Source organism: Macrobrachium nipponense, chromosome 1 (assembly GCF_015104395.2).
Source record: "Macrobrachium nipponense isolate FS-2020 chromosome 1, ASM1510439v2, whole genome shotgun sequence".
NCBI classification, from domain to species: Eukaryota; Metazoa; Arthropoda; class Malacostraca; order Decapoda; family Palaemonidae; genus Macrobrachium; species Macrobrachium nipponense.
In genome coordinates this window covers 180610995-180627592 of record NC_087200.1, presented here as the reverse complement: position 1 = coordinate 180627592, position 16598 = coordinate 180610995, and the positions used below count along the sequence as shown (strand labels likewise).

General features: G+C 37.9%; 1 protein-coding gene across 1 annotated transcript in view; it reads left to right on the top strand.

The window, feature by feature from the left end:
* The first annotated feature begins 2785 nt into the window (after positions 1–2785).
* The window catches only part of LOC135219881 (defense protein l(2)34Fc-like), a 34494-nt gene continuing 20681 nt past the window's right edge, over positions 2786–16598 (top strand). Inside the window, exon 1 of the mRNA XM_064257022.1 lies at positions 2786–2939. The gene's annotated coding sequence lies outside the window, so the exon portion shown is untranslated. The remainder of the gene's footprint in view (positions 2940–16598) is intronic.

The following is a 16598-nucleotide window of genomic DNA, read 5'->3' as shown; positions in this document are numbered from 1 at the left end:
AGAAATTAACTGAAAGAAAAATACAATTCTAACGTACTTAAGGGGTAACTTGAAGGAACAACAACAGCTGTTTACTAAAGCACACAGGTAACATTGGCATGCGCTTAGACTAATAAATACTGGTATTTAAATTTAAGGCATGCACGTAGTAGGTCAGTTCAGAAGCAAGCACAAAGGAATACAGAGAGCGTTGGGGAATTCTCATTGAACCATTAAATAAAAACTTCACGTTGTAACTTACGATAAAGTAACATTTGAAATAATACTAGCGATAAGAAAATGTCGCTGTGATTGTCCAAATAAACCCAAAAAACCAGCAGAACAAAAAATCTAACACGTATTTAGACCAAAATCTTAACACAAATATTTAATCTATAGAAAGCAAACTATATTTCTAAAGGATTAAATCCGTTCAGTAAAACAGCCCATTGCTTTAAATTAAAATTAACGTAAAAAAAACTAACTCAAGAATGATTTATGTTACGCTTCATTATGAGAAATATCGAAATCTGATTATAACATATATATATATGTATATATATATATATATATTTTATATATATAATATATATATATATATATATATATATATATATATATATAGATATAGATACTACTATATATATATATAATATATATATTATAGATAGATAGATTAGAAGCTAGATAGATAGATAGATAGATAGATAGATAGATAGATAATAGATAGATAGATAGATAGATAGATAGATAGATAGATAGATAGGTAAATAGATAGTTATATACTTATCCCAGCTTTTGCTAAAATATAATCGTCCCAAATAACAACTAAGTTGGATACAACAAAAGGAGAATTTTACATCATACAAATTAGGCAGGAGGGTGGTGGGAGCAGGTGTTGCTCAGAACATGACTATAATATTTTGGAAATGGAATGGAACATGAAATTTAGGCCAATGGCCAAGCGCTGGGACCCATGAGGTCACTCAGCGCTGAAACCAAAACTGAGTAGAAAGGTTTGAAAGGCGTAACAGGAAGAAAACTTCAAAGCAGCAGCACTATGAAACAATTGTTAGGAGAGGGTGAAAAATAAGATGGAAGAAAGATAATATGAACGGAGGTACAGTAATACGAATGAAAAATGTATTGAGAAGAGCGAAGGAAAGATTATGTCGAAATAGAACGACACTTCGCGCAAAGATTAACTAGAATGAACTTAAAATATATTTGGAAATGCTTCTCACTGTTTTCCCACAATGCACCTCTAACACAAGGGAGAATGAACGAAAGTTATATGGACACAATAAATATTCTAGAGAACATAAGGTATTCTTGTCTTCAAGAAATATATAATGATAGTTATGTCATTCATAATACACAAAATACGGTTAAATATGTATAATGACGGCATATTTACGAGAGAAATTCATGGCAATCTCTTGAATAACAGAATTACTGACATATATTGTAAAATGGGACATGAAATACCCTAGAAATTATGTCAAGTCCAAACAAATTCGAATCAAAGGCGATTCAAAATGAAACTGGAAAAATAGCAAAATTAAGAATAAGAAAGAGAAGAGGGAAACAAAAAGACAAATGGTATGAAAAGTAAATGAGAATTAACTGATAATGAAGGACGATTAAAACGTACCCTAATTTAGGGCACATAATTAAAATCAAAGTGATGCAGCTTTACAATTAATTAGTGAAAACCAAGACTTATTTTCATTTTCCTTCATAGATTCTAAAGCCATAGTGTTATAACACGGATTACGAGAAATTCATGCTTAAAGGAAATTAACACTGAACAATGCCTTCCGTAGCGGACAGTTATCATCGAGAGGTTCCGCAAGGCTAGCAGACGAACCATGGCAATATCACTCTTCCCGACCGCTCAAGAGAAGAATAAAAGCCATTCTGCTGATTCACGCTACTAATAATTGTGCAACTAGCTGCGCCACACACTTTACTTCACTTCTCTCGTAAAATACGTTTCGTTATAATTGCATTACTCTAAGATGCAATGGGAATTCAACATTTCTTATAGAAGCAGGTTGATTTATTATGATTATCTTCCATTTAATGGCCATCATTTGCTATAGAAACTAATTATATTATATAATTTAAACTAAGTTTCGCTAAAATTGCACTACTCTGAGATGCAATGGGAATTCAACATTTCTTATAGAAGCAGGTTGATTTATTATGATTATCTTCCATTTAATGGCCATCATTTGCTATAGAAACTAATTATATTATATAATTTAAACTAAGTTTCGCTAAAATTGCACTACTCTGAAATGCAATGGGAATTCAACATTGCTTATAAAAGCAGGTTGATTTATTATGATTATCTTCCATTTAATGCGGATCATTGCTATAGAACTAATTATATTATATATTTATACTAAAGTTTCGCGAAAAATTGCCTACTCTGGGGATGCAAATGTTAATTCAACATTGCTTATAAAGCAGGTTGATTTATTATGATTATCTTCCATTTAATGGCCATCATTTGCTAAAGAAACTAATTATATTACATAATTTAATCAACGCCATCATTAAAACAAGAAGAATTTATGTCCAGCCCTGAAAATGACATGAAAATTGCTATGTGTGAGAAGTTAGGCGATCTTGCTCAAGAGAAAACTTATTTCCTGACCATGAATTGTTTGCCTCTCTCTCTCTCTCTCTCTCTCTCTCTCTCTCTCTCTCTCTCTCTCTCTCTCTTCCTTCCGGCTTTCGTTCTGTGATCTCCCGTAGCCCTTCCAGACAGCTGGCTCCGCCCCTCAGCCTGACCTCGCAGCCAATCGCAAGGCACGAACGAAGGTCAAGAGGGCGGGGATCCTCAAGGGAAGGATATAGTCGTCGCCTCTTGTTTCCGAGGAGGAAATTTAGTTCCGTTCTCTGCTTGCTGAAAGGCGTCTTCAAGAGAGCTCGTCGCGTCGAATCGAGAGGTACAGTTCGCTTCGGCTGTTTTCTGTTTGGTTTCAAACTTCTTCATTTTGCATTGTTACTAAATCAAAGCTTTTCTCAAGATATCAATGCTTCATAAAATAAACAACGACGTCGAGTCGAGGTTCTAGTTCTTACCTCTTGTTCAGAGAACTTATAATAATAATTGAATGTATATGAAAGTTTTTGTCTCAAATTATCCAAACTCGTTTCGGCGACCTGGAGGGACTTTATAAAATTCCCGAATCCTGGGACTTTATGTACCGTCCTGAAGCTCGGACAGAAGATACATTCATCCTACATATTTGCTTAAAGACAAAGACCAGTAGCATTAGGCTGGCCCCAGGCTGGACGTAGGCTATTGTATACATGGAGTTTACACTTGCAGACTGTCGATGTTGCACACAGCAAAATATATGTATAGATACATCGTGTTTCATATAATAAGCTGATAGAAAACTGTTAACTAACCCTGAGGATAAGTTAAGCTGTTAAATAGCCCCTCGGGGCTTGTACAGTCTTCAGTTGTTTGTTTCTGTTTGTTTGTTTGTATGGTGCTTTTACGTTGCATGGAACCAGTGGTTATTCAGCAACTGGACCAACGGCTTTACGTGACTTCCAATCACGTCGAGAGTGAACTTCTATCACCAGAAGTATACATCTCTAACTCCTCAGTGGAATGCCCGAGAATCAAGTCTTCAGTTGATCTTCCTGATACATACCATCCTGGGCCACTTGTCACGAAATCTGACATTTATTTAAGACATTAGAAAGATCACAGATCACTTAGAAAGGTCGGTTGAGATCAGTATGTCTTCTCAAGGCTTAGATAAAAAAAAATAACCAGGGTCCTCTTTCCAAAGAGCGGAAATATGCGATGTTACACCTGCTTCTTAGATATATCAAGCGCCTCAGTGGCGTGGTTGGTTTGGTGTTTGCCTCTCACCTCGGTGGTCGCGGGTTCGATTCTCGGTCATTCCATTGAGGAGTGAGAGATGTGTGTTTCTGGTGATAGAAGTTCACTCTCGACGTGGTTCGGAAGACACGTAAACCATTGGTCCCGTTGCTGAATATCCACTGGTTCCATGCAACGTCAAAACAACATACAAACAAACAAACTTAGAGATATATAAATGCTCTGATGCTGATGAAAAGTTGCTCTGTTTCTTGAATCTGGACACTTGCTTCCTGACAGTCACGAGAGTATAACAGACAGTCGGGCATTTTTGATGCTTCAGTTCGATCTTACTAATTACATCCGAGATTTATTCCAATTAGTTTCAGTGCTGCCTGTTACTCGGTTAACCTTAAAGGTTCTCTTACGTCAACTTCGTAACTTCGGCGCTGGAGGCTAAGTAGTTGTTATCTCCACGTTTTTTTTTATTTTTTTATCTCCAAGTTTTTTTTTCTTCTTCTTTTTTTATAATGTCAACTGCATTTAGCCAAGACCTGCGCCGTCGGCGTTCCTCATGGTAGTGTTCTTGACCTTTTCTGTTTTTAGTCTATACCAGAGACCTTTGACGTCGATGTTCTTCATGGTAGTGTTCTTGACCTTTCCTGCTTTTAGTCTATACCAGAGACATGATTGCTGATCTAGGAGATAAGGAGTATGCAGTCGATCTTACTCTTATTACAGTTACTTAGCGGTGTAGTAGATGGTGGTATTAGGCTGAGTTACTGTAAAACTCAAACTTTACTGTTAACCCTACTCTGAACTGTTACGCCTTTCAAACCTACGCTGGCCTTAGTGATTGAGAACATTTTACAGTAGGTTCAAACTCGCTTGCCTACAACACTTAAACACGCGTCATTTAATGCTACCAAAACGTTCCTACTGTTTGTCTAGGTTGTAACAGTTTTGAGTTGGTGGTATTATACTAACATGCTTCTTATCATTCGTTCTGCCATTACTGATATATCTGATCTCTTGTCTGGGTGTCAGCAGCTTCCAGAGGTCTTCATCTTGTGAGTAAGATTTCTTGAATGGACGACTTCCTCCTTTCCAACGAGGGTAACTTTTCCAGACCATTTCCAGAAAGTATCCTGCTCTATCTCTCATTAGCTCCGTTTCAATATGAAACTTTCAGAGCCCGCATCCCAGAAGAGCATTTTAGCTTCAACTTTCTGTTCAAATTAAATGCCACGCTGTTATATTCTCCACTGCGAGGAGGTATTGATTCTACGTAAAACATCTGGAATGGTCTTCCTTGCAATGTTAGGAATACAAGTGTTCATACCGTAAGAAGAACCAACTATTTTTTCTTTAGTTTTATGAGATAAATGCTGTGTTATTGTAAAAGCAAACATTAATTTACTTCTTGATTATCTTTATTTGTTACTGTCTTCCCATCATATTAAGGCCATTCTGCTCCGTGATATAACAATAATAATGATGTAAATATTCATAACTTGCTAAAACACACACACACACACACAAAACGCGGTCAACGAGGAACGAGATTACAAGATATCGCTACCGAAAAGGTGCTGTACAGAACGCCACCACCTTTAAAAGAAAAAAAAAAAAGGTTACCTGAAATTTTTTATCCATTACCGCTGAGCGACCAATGTTTGTGAATACATGTTTATGAGGTCACACCAACACCCGGTTGGGCCGAGAAGGGGGTTGGGGGAGACTGGAAGCTGCTATAGAAGGCCCGTGTCTAGCTGCCTGCCATATAATTTCTAATGGGGGATGGGGGGCGGGGGTAGGAGGAGGAGATACCCTGGGGATGCCGACACTCACAAGGACTCCCGTCGCCCTATCACGCAAAGGGCTTTCTCCGTTGACGGATCATCCTAAGGGCACCGATTTTTATTTTTTTATTTTTTTTTTTTTTACCTCCTCAGCGTCTCCGAACGATAACAGACACAATAAATGGGAAGAATGATGCGTATGGACATTTATAATGATGGCAAGTTCCTCGCTGGACGAGTGGGTTGCGTGCTCGCCTACCGATTCGGTAGTCCGAAGTTCGACTCCCCGCTCTGCTAACGTGGAATCAGAGGAATTTATTTCTGGCGATTAGAAATTCATTTCTCGAATTATGTGGTTCGGAACCCACAATAAGCTGTAGGTCCCGTTGCTAGGTAACCAATTGGTTCCTAGCCACGTAAAAGATATCTAATCCTTCGGGCCAGCCCTAGGAGAGCTGTTGATCAGCACAGTGGTCTCGTTAAACTAAGATATACTTATTTATAATGATAGCAATTGATATGGGGGATAAATTATGTAATAAACTCGTACAATTATAGAAGTAAATGGTATTAATATGGAACATATCAAAACAAAAGATTTCCAAACACCTCCTTAGTGGTTACGTTAAAAACTGTGGTTCGGAAGTCTGTTTTTATCTTAATACAATTTATATACTTGTGAATTTTTATTACACAACAGTTTCTCATGGTATTGTGAATTTGTTAGGCAATGGGGATCACGCTATTGACAGAAATACTATCAATATTATCAGTAACCGCAAAGAGACAGCTGCTGGCATTTATGCTGATGATAACTTTAGAAGTAATAACGATAAAAAATGTTGTAATGTGATAGGTGAGGGTGTTGATATTCATAGGGATGATAATAATTTTAATGAAAATATTGACAGAATCGACTAAACCAGCATAAACGGAGATCTGCTGAGCCAAAGCAAATTCATTTTTAAATATTCATGTATTCATGTAAGGCTTTAAAGGACTTATAACGGAGATAATGGAAATAATACGTCTCACGAATCAAAATGTCAATAAAGAACGACTAAATAGATTGAATGTACGAAACAAGGAGGGAGCCAAATTGAACAAACAAACTATTTTCAGGACGAAAATGTTCAATTGAACCTGACACCACTCAGCAGCCTACGACGAAGAGGAAAAAATCAGCTCTATAATAACAATGAAATACAGATATTTTCAATCATTCTTTATCAGGATGTTCTACGAATGTCTATAAACAAAACAAGTCAGTTCCACAAGATTACCAAGTGGCTTTCATAAATATTGGGCAAATATGTTAAAAGTGCGAAAAATTGCATCAATATATCTCTGTAAAGCATGTTGGAAGCATTGTAGGTAACTTCTCTTTGACAGAAATTACATATTTTTTATAAATAAGAAGGTAAAGTTTAAAATATCTCATCCATTATCTAAGGGAACATGGGACATTCTCTTTTAGAAAACAATTCACTAAATAGAAAATGGCCTAAAAAAACAAAGATAAATTAAAAGACAAATAAGTCTCCAGAATTCCATATGAAAGCTTTATGCATCATGCAGCCCAAGTATGAGAAGTCAGTCAATGACCGAAAAGTAATCTTTAGGGCAGTGGCTCTCAACCAGGGGGGAATTCGCCCCCCCCCCCTCTCCCCAAAAGGGGGTGGAGGGAATTTCATAGTTTTAGGGGGAGGTGGAATTGTGACCATGGATTATTAGATATTTTATATTATATATATATATATATATATATATATATATATATATATATATATATATATATTATATATATATATATATATATATCTATATATATATATATATAGATATATAATATGTATATATAATATATATACAATATATATATATATATATATTATTATATATTGCTATTATTTGGAATGCACCTTTTGAGACAGACAATTTTGGAAAAGGGGGTGGAGGTGGGGGGCGGCTCGAGGAATGACATTCTGACATATGGTGAAAGGGTGCAGGTTTATTAACTATTGCTTTAGGTGCTGACTCAAGGTTATTTCACTCATTAGAATCATTCGATACGCAATAAATAACCATTATTCACAACAATCGCCTTGAAAACGAGGTTAGCAATCACCGGGTTGATTGAAAAAAAAAAAAAATGTGACTCGTTTCTTTCAACCGACGTGTTTTCAAAAGTGACACCTCTCCCCTGTCCCCCCCTCCCCTCCGCCCCGCCCCCACCCTTCCGTTCCACACGACCTCCAGAATTTGATTCAATGACACGTGGTTGCTCACCTCGCCTGACTTCAAAAAGGAAATTTGCATTTCGTATCTGCTGTCCCATCCATGCGGAGAGAGAGAGAGAGAGAGAGAGAGAAAGGAGTCTACTGACATTCTAAAAAGTTTTAACCAGAACGACTGCGACTTATGTTTCGAAAATATTCACATTGCTAAATTTACTAAAATCGGTATAGTTGTACTTCAATTATAGAATAAACGTTTTAAAAAAAGAATTACATGATTTTTAGGGTTACATAAAACTGATTGCCTCCGACGTTCCCTGCTAATTACTTCTAGAAAAAGTCGCGGTAAACTCATTATTATATTCTTACTGGTCGAAGGTAGTATAATTAATGGGTGCAAATGAGTGGCATAGACAGTCATAAAGCCACTTTTTCACTGCTTGCTAACGTGCCTGTCTTAATTGGAGTGATGATCGGTAATACATTTAGTTATACGTTATTAGCTCGGCCAATACTCTCACAGGGATTCCGATATCATGATTTCTGTCTTGTTTTTTATCAACGATTTGGCTCCTAGATTCCTTATATGACAGTGTGTTTAGTTCCCTACTTACGGTCGCCGACTTGTTTTTAACTTGTTTGTGATTTGTGATATGTTAGCGTTAAATCTTGGACGTGTGTTTATGACATCTTCTATCCGCATCATAAACTGGTTAGATAATGATAGTCCTAACAAACGTTTCACACGACCGTCCTGCATTGATCAAAGATTCGTTCCCTACTTAAGGTCGCTCACTTGTTTTCGACATGTGTGTGATATGTGGGTGATAAGTTTCCGACGTGTATTTGTGACATTATCTATCTGCTTCATAAACAGCTTAATAATAGTAGTCCTAACAAACGCTGCATACGACCGTCCTGAATTGGTCAAACATTCGTTCCCTACTTTAAGTTTGCTGACTTGTTTTCAACATGTATGTGATATGTTGGCGATAAGTTTCCGACATGTGTTTACGACATAATACAAAAGGACCTGATACAAAAACGCCACTGGTTATAAACACCACACAAACGATAAAGAAAAGGACTTGCGGCCCCCCCCCCCCCCAAAAAAAAAAAAATCAAGAAACATAAGTCATTTACGCCGCGTCACCTGAAGACACAAAAGTCATTAGTCACGTCGTGCAGTGTAATTGAACCGTTAACTTTCCTGCCGGGGGGTCGGGGGAGGGGGGTTTGGGGGTCACAAGGTAAGACTGTGCATGACTCCAGACAAGGCCATGAAATCTCCCAAGGAGAGAAAAGGCATTAGACTTCATCAGTGTCTGTTTGTTTATTGATTAAACTTTCGATATCACTCTACTCTCACTTTCTCAGTCACCTTGAATCCACCCTCACTCTCAGGGATTATTGTTGGAATTGGAATATAAAATTGAGGTCAAAGACCAAGCTCCGGGACTTATGAGGTCACTCAGCGCTGAAGACAATTTTTGTCTATTTCAAAATAAAACAATAAGAGAAATATCAGGAGTCTTACGGCTGGAAAAAGTTACAAATAATATACAGGAAATGACAGAAGTTCCGTATGTTGAAACAATTGTTAGGAGAGGGTGGAAAGTAAGCTGATAATAAAGAGAATATGAACGGAGGTATCTTAAAAGGAATGAAAGGGGTTGCAGCTTCTGGCCGAAGGGACGATACATAGGACCTTAAGAATTGAATAGAATTTAGTATTTAGGACAAAGGCCAAGAGCTGTGACCAATGAGGTCATTCAACGCTGAAAGGGAAATAACTTTAGGTAATGCCTATACGGTGCACCGAATGAGGTGCACGGACAGTAAAGGAGCGGATTATTATAATGGGTTTCGTATGAAAAATGCATGGGAGATAGTTCGTACTGCATGTTACTTTCGTAATACAGTCTGCATGAAAATAAGACATTTGGCACCCGGGAATAATGCCATGTTGGCCAAACTTTATAATCCCGGTAACTCTACTGCTATCTTTTTCATCTAATTGTTCTATGCTGTTATTAACGGTTCAGCATTTTTTTCCTTTCCGAGTTCTAAAATTATTTTTATTTTTTTTATTTTACTTTTGTTTTTGCTATCTTCCCAGGTGGTCCAAAAGTTTTTTTTTTTTTTTTTTTTGCTATCTTTTCAACTGCTTAGAAGCGCTTTTTTCTTTTCTTTTTTTTTTTAAGTTTCTAAAGAGCTTTTCCTGCGATCTTCTCAGGCGTTCAGAGGGGCTTTTTTCTACGGTCTTTTCAAGAGTTCCATAGGCCCATTTTTTTTTTTTTTTTTTTTGTGACCTTTCTTGGTGTTCCAAAGAATTTTTTTTTTTTTTTGCAATTTTCTCAAATCCGCATCTTTTTTTTTTCTTCTTTTTTTTTTTTTTTCTTTTTTTTTTTTATGAATCAACCCTTCACAATAGTTTCCTCTCCCGTTAAACCCCGACACACATCTTCCGCCATTCCCACACAACCTTGAATTTTTCTTCCTTCGTCTCTGAACTCTGAACCTGAGGCCATATCCGAACGGGAATACCCATAACTTGGTCATGTTCAGTTACTCCAAGACAGCTCCTACCCACTTTCTCTCTCTCTCTCTCTCTCTCTCTCTCTCTCTCTCTCTCTCTCTCTCTCTCTCTCTCTCTCTCTCTCTCATCAGGGGCTGTTCAACTATGTGAGTCAACCTATTTGGGCATGCTGTACATGTATCTTTTTCGATGCTGCGCCTCTCAAAGGAGGAGGAGGGCGGGGCGTCCGATAAATTAGCCTCTCACGAGGCCAAATCCAATAAAAATCTCTCTCTCTCTCTCTTCTTGTACTGAAGGTTCACTTATCTCAGGAGTTCAGGTAACATCAAAATCTACCCATGTAGAGACCAACTTCATTTCTATCGCTGAATCTACTTACGAGGAAAATGAGATTCAGAGATTGCTTGAATCGCCAGCCGTTGTCTTCATTACGCTGACCCCTTTTGGAATTCTCTTCCTGCTTCCGTGTTTTTTTGGTTTTTTATTATTTTATTTTCGGTCTTTCAAGCTTCATTGGAGTTTTAAACCATATATTTTTATCTTTCTCTTGACACCGTCGGTAAAAATATAATACAAGTTGTCTAACAAAACGGGTTTATATATGTATATGTATTGTGTATAAATAAATAAATATCTGTATATATACCTGTTTATATATATCTATATCTGTATATAAATCTCAAGTACAAAAAGCCCATTAAAACACTGGTTTAAAAGCTGAGGACTATATTTGATAGGGGTGGAAGTTAGTCCACCGAAATATAGTCAGCTTTGAACCAGAGTGTTTAAATGGGCCTTTTATACTTGGGACGTCTCCTGGTTTAACAGAAGACTGTATATAAATATATATAAAAAAAACCATAAATAAAAAAATACTCAAGTCTTCCAAACAAACGCATAAAGGAATACAAGCTTGTGTTATTACTGAAATGAACTATTAATATAGCGAACACTGCAAGTCTCAACAGTTAAACAAAACGATATAAAATCACAGCTGTAGTTGAACCTAAGACCTCTGATAACACTTTTCCAACTGACTTTAAAATGCCCTGTCTTCAGACCCACCCTGGGAACCGCCAACTGTACAACTTCCTCAATGAAGTTTTCGTTCCTCCTTTCTTCCTTGAGGTTGTTAAAGGCTTCACCTTGAACTTTCCTTCCATAACTGGCATGCTGTTATTGTTGCCCTAGCCTTTGCCTTCATCATATCATTACTTTAAACTGACCTTCGACCCTCTGCATGGGTGTCTGTAGTGCCCGCCGTTTTGTAGTGCCCATTATCATGGATGGTCGTTGATAAAATATAGGCCGTAGGCCAAGTGCTTGGACCTATGAGGTCATTCGGCGCTGAAAGGGAAATTGAGAATAAAAATGGTTCTCAAAGGGGTGACAGGAGGAAAACCTCGCACTTGCACTAAGAAACAATTGTTAGGAGAGGATGGAAATTAAGATAACATGAACGGAGGTACAGTAAGAGGAATGAGTGCCACAGTGGCGTGGTTGGTATGATCTTCGCCTGCCACCTCGGTGGCCGCGAGTTCTATTCTCGGGCATTCCATTGAGGGGTCAGAGATGTGTATTTCTGGTGATGGAAGTTCACTCTCGACGTGGTTCGGAAGTCACGTCAAGCCGTTGGTCCCGTTGCTGAATAACCACTGGTTCCATGCGATGTAAAAACGCCAAACAAACAAACAAGTAAGAGGAATGAAAGGGAATGCAGCTAGGAGAAGAAGGGACACTGCAAAGAACGTTAAGCAATGCCTACAGTTCACCACGTGAATAGCTTTTCAGTTATAACTAACAAGGTCATTAATTCAAAATTGCCCACCGATTGCATAAATCAACATGTAAGCACTAATACATGCCGGGTATGGCAGGGCATCTACTGTATAAACGCTCACGAAACACCGTCACATCTGTATGTGGAGAGAGAGAGAGAGAGAGAGAGAGAGAGAGAGAGCTTGAAGGTGTTCAAGTGCAACGTAACACTTCGTTAGCTCACGACGACCTGCTCCTCTGAAGGACCTTAACCGACCTCTCGAAAAGAAAAGAAAAAAAAAAAAAAAAAAAAAAAAAAAAAAAAAAAAAAAAAGGGAGGCCTAACTGGGTCTCGAGACCAGAAAAGGGAAGCCAAGTGGTCTCGGGTCATTATAATTCGTCCGGGTCTCGGGTCATTATAATTCGTCCGGGTACACGAAGAGCATTATGGTCGTTCTCTAATTGGCGGGGCAGGAAGGGTAAGGGGGGGAAGCTTAAGGGCCTATATTAGGCAATGACGCGACGTCTCAAATGTAAATTATTCATTTTTTGTGCCCGAGTGGCTTTTCACTCAATTGAAATTGGAATATAAAATTTAGGCCAAATGGTGGGACCTACAAGGGCATTCAGCCATAAATATAATGTTAATACAATTGTTAGGAGAGGGTGGAAAGTAAGATGGAAGCGACTATAAATGGAGGCATAGTAAAAAGAATGACAGGGGTGACAGCTAAGGCCCGAGGGGACGCCTCAAAGAACCTCAAGTTATGCCAACAATGCGCTGTGTGAGGTGCGCTGTCAGCACCAACCCCCTACAGGGGCCATTTCACTGACATTCAAATACGATTTATCTAGGTATCTCCTTGACACCAACGCTTTATCAACTCAATAACAGAGAAATAAAAGGAGAGGAACCATTATGTAACTGTAACGTCAGGAGTACGAACTCCCACCTAGATGCATGCCTCCGTTTCTGTCCTGACTACTTATTGTCATTCCATCTATTTCCAGATACTGGAAATAAACGTCCTGATTCTGGAATTTTTTGTAGTTGCTTATGCCAGAGCAGTGGTTCTCAACCTGGGGTACCTGTAGCCCCAAGGGGTAAGAAACCTTAAACCGCGGGTACGAGGCATCGATAGTCCAGTGCAACCTGGGGTACCTGTAGCCCCAAGGGGTAAGAAACCTTAAACCGCGGGGTACGAGGCATGATAGCCAGTGCAATGGTACTGTACATTTACCGTGAAAAAGTAAAACACATTTTATTCATATTGGATGGTGGTACGAGAAAATATTCTTAGATATCAAGTGGTACGGGCACTGAAAATAGCCTGAGAATTACTGGTCCAGAGTCTGGAATTCCTGGAATGTCCTGGAATCCACAGTGTAGTCTTGGAAATCTTGCGATCTTGCATTACCCGAGAACCTAGTAAATAAATACCCAGGACAGGAATCGGTTTATTCATCGTTCACCGTTCGTGTAACAAACTTCCTTGTGACCCATGGCCGATCAGACCAGACTTAGACTCTCAGTGTTGGTTGCAACTATTGATCCAACACCCTCAGGATCTGAGAAGATACCACAAGATGCTTCATAGAGCCTTTGGTGCTCAGTGCTGAATTTTGGGATGAGGTTGCTGGCCTCATGGACCAAAACCCTACAGATGGCACTTGTGAGATGTTACCCAACCAAGTACTGATCAGATCTAGCTTTGGTGAACGTTGCTAATGCTCATCATTTCTGTGCTATTGTAAGTTTCCTGCTTCAGTTTTCAATTATGTTAGTATTCTTATCTATTATTGTTTTACGTTTTACATATCACAAGAGTGTGCACTTGCATGATCCTGTAATTCAAATATATGCTGTTAATAAAAAATGAAGAAAATCTTAAAATGGGGGTTTTTAACAACAATGGACGCCAGATATAGTTAAAATCCATGACTGAGGTTGTATTCGAAAACTTCAATGTCACAGGTTTAACGAATCGGAGGAAACTCAAGATTTGATAACTAGCTGGACTGAGAGAAAGAGACAGAATCACACAAACACACAGGCTACGTCAATATATACTTTTCCAAGAAGTACGGTACAATGGCACAAATTCTCTGTGATATAAAGACGAAATAGCCGAAATTTCGAAAAGAAGAAGAATGGGGAGCTAGTGCTATTCAAGATCAAATAACTTATTACCATCAATTACGTTAAGGTCCGTATTGCAACCCCCTAAAAAAGAAAAAAACAGCCCGAAGAAGGCGTGATCCGACCTCCAGCTTATGCAGGATGCATGCAAGATTTTCCATCTCACACATAAGTTGTAAACATTAATTAACATTAATTAAAAAGTGCTAAAATCTATGGTAAAATAGATCCTTGTTTCACCAATAAAAATTAAAATAAATGTTCTATATCTTATTAGAAATCATTTTTCTGTACCGTTTAACATGCAAATTATTTATTTTTTACATTTTCATTCTAATGAATAAATCATAAATATCCTATCCTAAAAATTCCGTATCTTTATTTCAACGCGAAACACCTTTTTCATACATTTTTAGGCTCTACCGCATACCTTTCCTACACCCCAACAAGAACAGGAACAACAACAACAAAGTAGTTTGTAAGTTTACTCCCCAAGTAAGCAAAAAATTAGAGCAACCTTTCTCCTTATGCAACGCTATAAATCATCATTGGCATACTATCATTAATTATTCGCAATTCCAAAAGGTAAAACAAATGTTGAAACGGCCAATCTAGACAGTAATAGATTTTCACCCTCAGGGAGATTAAAAAAAAAAAGGGGGGGGGGGGGGGAGCTCGCTGACCTCTTTGGCGGAAGGACAGCAAAGGTGAACTCATCAGGAAGCTACAGAATTTTAGGGCCTTTTTTCATATATATAGTTTTTCTATGCTCGATGAAAACTATACTGGAATTTTTTTATAAAGTTTGTTTTAATCAAATCGTGTTCCACTGTCTAGAAAAAAAAAATCAATTTTTAATCGACAAGTCTGTTTTAAATCTGGGGTTTTCACTGTTTAGAAAAAATGTAATTTTTTTTCTTTACGGATAATTGGGCTTCATTGCCATAAGACGCAAGATTTACATGAGCTTGTAACGTACAATCAAAGCCACTGGAATTACAGCCATTAATATTTCTGATTCCGATGGAGAGAGAAAAAAAAACTAACATTTCAGGTAAATGAGAGAAAAAAACAACATTTCAGACGAATATACAACTGCAAGTTTCTTTTAACGGTTAATTTTGTCTTATTTCCACACGACCTAACATTTACTTAAAAAATCCACATTTCAGAAAATATATTGTGAAGGTTTTTTAACTGTTAATTGCGTCTTATTTCTATACAACCCAATATTTACATTAAAAAAAACCCATTCGGAAAAATATATAGTGCAGGTTTTTTAACGGTTAATTTTGTCTTATTTTCCATACGACCAATATTTACATTGAAAACCCAAATTCCGGAAAATATATAGTGCAGGTTTTTTAACGGTTAATTTTGTCTTATTTCCACACGACCCAATATTTACTTAAAAAAACACATTTTAGAAAATACATATGAAGTTTTTTCGACAGTTAGTTTTGTCTTATTTTCCATACGACCCAATATTTAATTAAAAAACCCACATTTCGGAAAATGCATACTGCAGGTTTTTTCTACGGTTAATGACGTCTTATTTTCCATACGGCCTAATATTTACCTAAGCCACTGGAATTACAGTCATTAGTATTTCTGGCTCTGAATTAAAAAAATGAATCCACTCAGTGCATAAAAAAGATCATACAAATCTCCATCACAATTCTACACACACAACCTTTAGGCTATTTGCGTCCTTTCTTTTTTCCCCTCCCTCCTTCCCCATTCCTCTCGCGTCCCCACGACTTCCTCCCCAACCCCCAGCATCCATCCTTCTCTCTCTCTCTCTCTCTTCTCTCTTTCCCTGACAAAAGGTCACAAGCGTCCCTGGCTTTAAATGACGGTGAAAGTATGTGTACCATTACCAGCTCTAAATGTAGGTTCTTAATTTAAGACTCTTACAATACTCAAAGTCCCTTTTTTTTTCTTTCTTTTTTTCATCCCTCTTCTTCTTCTTCTTCTTTTTCTCCCTCTTCTTATGTACCCCGTAGCACCAATTAGTCCCCCAAAGCTTATGGCCGTGTATGCATACATGGAACGAAAAAAGTAGGAGTGGTTGGGGAAGGGTAGACGGAGGCTCTTAGGGGGAGGGGAGAGAGAGAGAGAGAGAGAGAGAGAGAGAGAGAGAGAGTGAGAGAGGAAAGAGAGCGAGAGAGAGAGAGAGAGAGAGAGAGAGAGAGAGAATAAACACGAGAGCATTTAAAGTTGTCCTCACCTTGTTTCTTTCCGCTTTCCTTCCGATTCTCTCATCTCCAACGAGGCCGTTTCGACCCAT